Here is an 8,614-nt window from a genome sequence, read left to right as displayed (position 1 = left end):
AAAAAAAACTCAAGAACCACATTTCAGAAAACACTACACTGCCTTTATAAAGTCTCGCCTTTCCATCAAGTTTTCTTCCCCGCAGCGTCCATTGAATTTCCTCTCAAAAAAAAAAAAAGAAAAAAAAAATAAGGAAAGCGAAGAAAGTTCGACATTTCTTTCCTTTCTCTCCTTGACTGATGCGACAAAAATCACCCATGAACTCACTACATTTTCCTTTATATATATATATTTTTTTCTTATTCTTCTCCTTCTCCTCTCTTTTCTTTCTTTTCTTCCTCTCGTTCTTCCTCTTTCTAGGCTGATTTTAAGATATTTTCTTTTTACGTTGGTACAATATTTATCGCTCTTTTTAACAATCTCCTCTTTCTTGTCCTAATTCTTCTCCTCCTCGTCCGTCTCCTCCTCCTGTTTGTTTGTTTGTTTATTTGTTCCTTTGTTCCTACCTTCCTTCTTTTTCTTTTTTTTTTTTCTTCTTCTTCTTCTTCTTTTCTCCTCCTCCTCCTCCTCCTCCTCCTTCTCCTTCTTCTTCTGCTCTTTCTGTTCCTCCTCTTCCTCCTCCTACTACTTATCTTCCTCATCTAAATATTTTCGTTTTCCCTTTTTTTCTTGGTCATATGATATCTTGTCTCTCTTCTCATTATTATTTTCTAGTCTAGTTCTCTTTCCTTATCGTATTTTTTCTATTATTTTCATTTTTTGTACCTCCATTTTACATGTTGAAAAAGATTGTAGAATACGAAGGAACTAGATATTAATAGCACCGAGAAGAGTATTTTTTCTACCATTCTACTTATATATTTTCCTCCTCGTGTTTCCCTTTTTTACCTCCTCCTCCTTTTTTTTTTTCCTTTTCTTCCTCTCCACTCCTCCTAATTTATCTTCTTCCACTTATCTTCTTTATTCTCCTTTCTCCTTGACAATCCAATTTATTTTACTTCGAATATGATTTCAAAACTACAACGTATTCCTTTCTTACTGATTTCCATTTGAAACTTCCACTTCAACTTTTTCTTTTTTTTTCTGTTTCCATGTCTTCGGGAGTTTACTTCTCATGACAGACTTGTAAATTTCCCATCACGACTAAATCACGCTGCCTTCAACACTACCTCACTCACCCTTTACCTCAATCACCACATTGCTAGGCGCTAAGGATTATTACCTTGAAAAGCTATATTAAAGTCATAACACAGTGTAAGATAAGGTACAGAAAAAAAGTCATAAAATATAACCAACAGACAACCATCTATCATTCATCGATCTATAATAATAATGCTAATATTTCAAAGATGCCAAAGGTGAAGGAATGAAATCAAGACGGCTTCTTGCACCTTTTCTTATTTTCTTTTGTTCTTACGTTCTTCTTATACAACAGTCTGTAACTTCGGCAGGAAACCCTCTAATGAGAAGAGAATTTTTCGTTTCCAACCTTAAAATATTATTCCCAAGTCAAGCCGGTAATGCGCAAGAGAGGAAGAGAGCTTAGGGATGGCGACACAAAGGCTGGGTCTTGATAAGGGCTTTCCTTGTACACGCATTCATTATCCAGCTTATCGAGAGCTTCCTACATTTTTGCCTTCTAAGCTCACGTGCTGTGGTTTATCAGTAGAGAGATGCTTGTGCCTCAACTTGCATTCGGGCTTTGTTTCACATGCTTAGGGAGGGCCAAGGCAAAGAGAGAGGCGATATACTGAGTTCAGCTTTACCACGCTTGCACATCTTTTTCTCTCGAGTCCCTGAGCCTTTGATAATGAGACACTCCTCACCTCGGGGAAGCGGGCTTATGGTTGCATCCCCATAACTGCATTTTCCTTTCCTCACGTCCCCCACGTGCCCGATCTTCGAGCAGGGCGGCGTGGGAGCAACATCAGGTCAGGACCAGAAACTAGTTGAGCGGATTTCTGGCTGGCGCGCTGAACTCAGACTGGGAAGAAGAAACGATTCACTTTTTCTCCGAAATGAGCATGGAGGAAACAACGGTAATTTTTAGCATCAATGCTCATGTACTCCACTTTCCAATAAAGAATGCCTCACACAAAGTATTGACAAGGAAAACAAGACAAGAAATACAAAACTCCTAGTCTATTCCAAATAAAGAAAGCACGCCTAAAGAACAAAGCTCCATTTCCCCGCTGAAAAACGATAAAATGAGTCCGTGAATTATTGACAAGGAGGCACAACTCCAGCGCGGAGTGGACCAGTGTTGGTGAATGGGTGCGCGGGCCGGGAGGAGGAGGGAGACTTCCTATACGAACACTGCAGGCGATTCCAGGACTTCGTGATCCAGTGGCCGCGGGGCCTGGGAGTGGAGGTCGCTCCCATACAAATCATAATGGAAGGAGAGATAAGTTGTTTTTTTCTGACAAGCATGTGGGCGGAATGTTGGTCTTCCCGAGGGTTACGTAACCGATTCCGAGGAAGCGCCACGTGTGCATTGAATGTGCTACGTCTATGCTGCGCGACACAGGCACGGCATGACTTGTGCCTGCAAGTCTGAATCTCTCTCTCTCTCTCTCTCTCTCTCTCTCTCTCTCTCTCTCTCTCTCTCTCTCTCTCTCTCTCTCTCTCTCTCTCTCTCTCATAGATTATATACGAGTGTGTGTGTGTGTGTATATATATATATATATATATATATATATATATATATATATATATATATATATATATATATATATATATATATATATATATATATATATATATATATATATATATATATATATATATATATATATATATATATATATATATATATATATATATATATATATATATATATATATATATATATATATATATATATATATATATATATATATATATATATATATATATATATATATATATATATATATATATATTCTTACACTTACGTACAATTAAACGAGGTGGCAGGAAACCGGCTGAAAGTTTATTATGAAGGCTTCTGAGTAAGAGGCGGGAAAAAACACCTTGATGGTGCTTTAGAGTGCAAATGAAACCCCATGACCTAGACGCGCCTAAAGCGCCTTACTGGGCTCTACTTAAAAAAAAAAATCAAATGACATCTGAAAAATGCGCAAAGTTTAAAATATTTTCTTGGGATTCATTGTTATAACAATGCCGAAACTCAATTGTGGAAGCATTAGTGAGGGAACGATTAACTTTCATATAAACTTTCTGGGGCAGGGGCAACTCTTCCCTCCCTTAAGGTATTTTTCCTTAAAGTTTAGTCCATATAGGGTGAACTAATTTAGTGTGGTTAGCATAAGGCTTCGCTCCACCATTAACATAACTATTTCTCCATTTAAAAAAGGCTTCCTCTTTAGGCCCTTCACTTTTGCTCCTTAATTCACGGTGCCCATACAAAATATATAAATCAAATATTTCATGAAATTACGTAACTTTTATACCCATGTGATTCCTTAGAGAGAGAGAGAGAGAGAGAGAGAGAGAGAGAGAGAGAGAGAGAGAGAGAGAGAGAGAGAGAGAGAGAGAGAGAGAGAGAGAGAGAGAGATTTAAATGAGTGATAAAATCTGACAGGGAAAAAAAATAGAGAAGAGGAAATAGTCCCCCCCAAAAAAAAATGCAAAGAAAAAAATAACGAAAGAAGTAATGGAAATGAAAGAAAATAAACACAATATACATGCTGACAGAAAAGAACGAAAGCGGAAGCAAACCCTAAAACGACGCAAAAATTAAGGACATGGACGAAGAAGGAAGCAAAATATAACTAATGAAATAAATATAACGATTACATTCATGAAGGAAATAACAGGCATGTAATTATATTAAAGGAATTAATTACAAGAGACTCCGAACACCAGTAAGTCTTATGTTCTTAACACGCCTGGTTACACTGCGATATTTTTACTATAACATTAAAGAAGAATTACAGTTTATAAGAACAGGTGCGATTCCCAGGTCATAAATGTTTACAGGCATGGTAATGTGCGCATTAAGAGTGTAGGAGAAGGAACAGTGAGCAGTAAGGGTTTGTAGGATTACTGAAGAGAGAGAGAGAGAGAGAGAGAGAGAGAGAGAGAGAGAGAGAGAGAGAGAGAGAGAGAGAGAGAGAGAGAGAGAGAAATGTACAAATACACGCCTAAGGGTAAACACGCACTTATAAAAATAGAAAAAAAAAAGCAGGATGACGTTATAGATGTTGTCGTTAAACCAATATTTGGTGCCCCAAAATAGAGTTGTAAAAAAAACAAATAGGGACAAGACAAAAAGAATATTAAAACTTGAAAAAAAAAAAAACATACAAATACCAATGCCTCTTAAATATTTGTAACCCGAGGCTTCTGAGAAAAGCAAACGTTGAATATAAAATTTTACGTGCTTGAGGTAGCGAGTGATTCATGGGGAAGTTGCAGGGGACGTGTGTGTGTGTGTGTGTGTTTGTTTGGGAGGGTCACTGCCTAGACTCTGCGACCCTTGCGCTGTCTTGACTGAAAAATGTCTACAGGTTTTTCGATCCTTCCATGGTGTTGACTAAAAAGATTGCTGCTCGAAAATATTGAAATAGGATTTTTTTTCTACTTCTTTTTTTTTTATATGAACTTGTCTCCGGCCCAGATTACCTACTCGTGTTTCCAATAATTACTCCTCTCCAACTCGGGCCACTTTTCCAGCATGTATTCCTTGCCATTACTCATGCCCTTCATGATAACATACCTTCAGTACGAACTTATCACCAACATTTACGTTATAGAAGTGCTGGTTATCCTTGGAGGTATAAATTACTTCCCTAAAACAAGTCTGGGTAAACAGCTACAAAATATTGCAAGACATCCTTGAAGAAATATCGAAAAAAAGAAAATGTAACAAATTTAGTCAGAATCACTATAATTTCTTTACCATTACTCCAAAAAACATCGATACTAACAATAATAAATTAGTCTTTTTTTGTAATTTAGATGAACTGATGACTTAAGACAAGGAAACGCTGAAAAAATACAGGAAAAAAAAATACAATCGGTGGAAGGTAGAGAAGCCGTGAAGCGGTGGGGAAGAAGAGAAGAAAGAAGTAGTGAAGACAGGAGGGAGGGAGGGAGGGAGGCAGGGAGGAAAGATAGGAGGGAAGTGACGTGAGTTGAAGGGACGGGAATGAAAGAGGAAGGGAGAAGATGGCTCGAACCAGGTTTTATGGGGTTTGGAGAATCAACAGACGGTAAGCCCAACACCACTATCCCCCCCCCTCTCTCTCTCTCTCTCTCTTTCTCTCTCTCTCTCTCTCTCTCTCTCTCTCACACACACACACACACACACACACACACACACACACACGGATGCACACAACAGACGGGCAACGAACAGTATCAAAAGTCTCGCATACACAGTAACTGGAGCACCGTAATTAGAATCTTAACCTGACAGAATAAAAGTTCACCTTATTTATTATACAGAGAAAGAGTACAAAAAAGTGATGAAACGTGTTGAAGGAGCGATGACCCTTGAGGTTGTAGTATCTCCCCTATCTAAACCCGCTTTACTGAAGAAAGACGAAAGAGAGGGTCAAAATAAAAAAAAATGATCCAGTACAAAGAAAGGAGTGAGGGGGAGGTGAGGAAGAATAAGGAAAGGAAATGGAATGAGTGTTTGGGTGAGGTGAGGGAAAAGAGGGAGAGTTGAGAAAGGACGGATTGAGGGCAGGAGAGAGAGAGAGAGAGAGAGAGAGAGAGAGAGAGAGAGAGAGAGAGATGAGAGAGAGAGAGAGAGAGAGAGAGAGAGAGAGAGAAAGAGAGAGGAGAGGAAAGGAATGATGAAGTTAGGAGAACGGGGAAGTGTCCTGAAAACTTTATTGTATTACTTGTGACAGTTTATCTAATCAAGGCTCTTAGCTAAACCGCGCGTGTGTGTGTGAGTGTGTGTGTGTGTGTGTGTTTGGAGTGTAGGCAAGTGAAGAGGTAAGCAGGGGAGAGGTATGAGGAAGTTTTCTAAGGCACAGTTGGAAGTCCTCCCAATATTCAAACTTTCCTTTCTTCTCTTTTTTTTCTCTCTTTTTTTTATTTCAGTTTATATTTGATGTTTTTTACTTCCTCTTCTTCCTTATCCTTGTTCTCCTTCTCCTCCTCCTGTTACTTTTATTACGATTACTCCTATCTAATTCTTCCTCCTCCATCCTTCTCTTCCTTTTCCGTCTCCTCTTACTATTACTTATTCTCCTCTTTCTTCTTCTCTATTCCTTTTATTTTCCTTCCTACCGTTACTTGAATATTTTCTCTTTCTGTTCTTATATGATGTTCTCTTTCACTTTCGCTTCTTCCTTCTTCTCTTACTCGTCCTTCCTGTTCAAACCCTCCTCCTCCTCCTCCTTCTCCTCCTCCTCCTCCTCCTCCTATGCCATTTTCCCAACATTCGTACTCTTATCGCTGTGGGAGCAAAAAATAATCAGCATCTCCCTGAAAGTTGAGTGTCGTATTGGAAACCATTACCGACCATAACAAGGCAAGAAAATGGAAATAAATTAAGGGAACTACTCGCAGCGCCGCCACATCGCCACTTCCACCTTCCCGCCATTGATTTCCCACAAATACCGCACTTTTTTTCCACCTACAAAACATTTCCCCGAAGGACTTTTCAATTGGATGGCTGCCGAAGAGGGGGAAAAGAAGACGTGTGAAGGGATGCTAAAGACCACATCGACCCCAGTGGATTGGTGATAAGGCGATTCCTTTTGTAATGTTCTCGTGCATCCAACATATCGGAAATAAAGTAATGAAGTTTGTTTTCTTCTGTGTGTTAGGCTGTTCACTGGTATTAGGGACATGTCTATTTAATTACAAGCCATGTTGGAGTACTTGTTTCCATTATATTGCTATTTCTAAATATTATATTGCCTAGACAATGGAAAATATAGCTTTATTCTCATTCTTTTTCTTGTATATGTTTGTAAAGATCGTGTACAGTGTTTTCAGTGTTGTGACTTGTATGTTGCGGTAAAAGGGTTAAAGAAAGGATGCTTGTGATCCTTTCATGTATTGCATCATCCAGGATCAATTATTGCTTATTGTCCCGATGCGTAAGGCGTTGTAAACTATACTGTCGTGACAAGGGTTTCGATTCCCGTCAAGATTTTTTTTTTATCTAGGATCACGAAATCGGTTTTCATTATTGTGAGCTGAGAAGTGACTATTTCTTGCATATTGGAAAAGCTGGTGTTATAAGAAAATGCAGCATTAAACAACTATTTTTTTTTTCTAATAGTTGAACAGAATCTTCCTCAGAAAAGAAATCTTAGTTTCAAAATAAGTTTTCCTCATTGCTAATCTCACCCACATCTCATTTTCAAATCATGCTTTCTGCAACTCTCTTTTTTCCTTTCCCCTCGTGAATATTTTGAGGTAATTAGCATTCATGTCCAGGTTAATTATCAGTGATCAGTGACAAGAAAACCTGTGTGCTTATTTAATTACTAATATTTCCAGACTTCTTTCTAAGTTGTCTTTTCAATTTTTGTTTATATCCGTTCTTTATTATGTTCTTCCTTTGGTGTTGTTATCCTTACTCGTTCTACGTCTTCCCAATCCGTCATATCTACATAATTTTATCATTTTCCCCTGAATTTGTCTTCTTAACTCATAATACTAAGTCAATAAACACAGGCAACTTTAAATACACACAAAGCTCTCAGAAACACAGTAACAACATTTAATACAACAAAGGAAGAACACCTTTAACACTATGCTCTCCCCCCCTCACGCTGTTTATTGCTTCACACAACAAGGGGGTTCAGGACAAAATGCTTCTTCAATGAGCAACACCTGACAGCACCACACACATGGTCCTTCGCTCCTCCAGAAAGACCAGTAGAGCCGGACACGTGCAAGGACAAAAGCGAACCATCAAAGGGGAGGAAAAAAAAAAAAAAAAACTTACGACCTCAAACCAAAGTGCGACAAAAGAAACATGAAGTACATAAAACATTAAGCTGAAGTCGCCACCTCCTTGAATCAAAGCGTTCACCACCACATCGCATCAGCAATCCTAGGCACGAAAAACACGCCCGATCGACGGCACTTCAAACCCGGAATCGATCACCGAGAAAGGTCAGTGGCGCACGCGAGGGTCTGAGTGGCAGCAGGGCAGGTAGCTAGTAGATAGTAGCACTGAGCACCACGTGACGCACCGCCAGACCAGACTAGCCAGACCTCTCTCTCTCTCTCTCTCTCTCTCTCTCTTCTCTCTCACTCTCTCTCTCTCTCTCTCTCTCCCTACCTACCTACAATCAATAGAGAATGTACACAGAACACGACCTGCTACCCCAGACCCACCGCTCCATTCCACTCCTCAACTACCAGTACGGCACAAGTTGGTTGGTAGAAAGATGAGCAACTGTATATTACTTCCGGTGTATATTGGACTTGGCATAACCTTTAATATCAGTGATGCTATGTATTTTACTGTTACCGATGTTGCTATACTACAACAATAACTATACTACTACTACTACTAATACTAATACTACTGTTGCTGCTGCTTCTACCACTACTAATACCACTACCTACCACTTCGATTACTCTCTTCTTTTCCTCTTCCTCTTCCTCTTCCTCCTCGCCCTCGTCCTCTTCCTTCTCCTCCTAACACTAACACCATTACATCGCCATATCAACAGCAACCACTATAACT

The sequence above is a fragment of the Scylla paramamosain genome, chromosome 15 (genome assembly GCF_035594125.1).
Source record: "Scylla paramamosain isolate STU-SP2022 chromosome 15, ASM3559412v1, whole genome shotgun sequence".
In the NCBI taxonomy this organism is placed as follows: domain Eukaryota; kingdom Metazoa; phylum Arthropoda; class Malacostraca; order Decapoda; family Portunidae; genus Scylla; species Scylla paramamosain.
The sequence above is the reverse complement of the archived record's forward strand: the minus strand, read 5'-3'. Positions refer to the sequence as shown.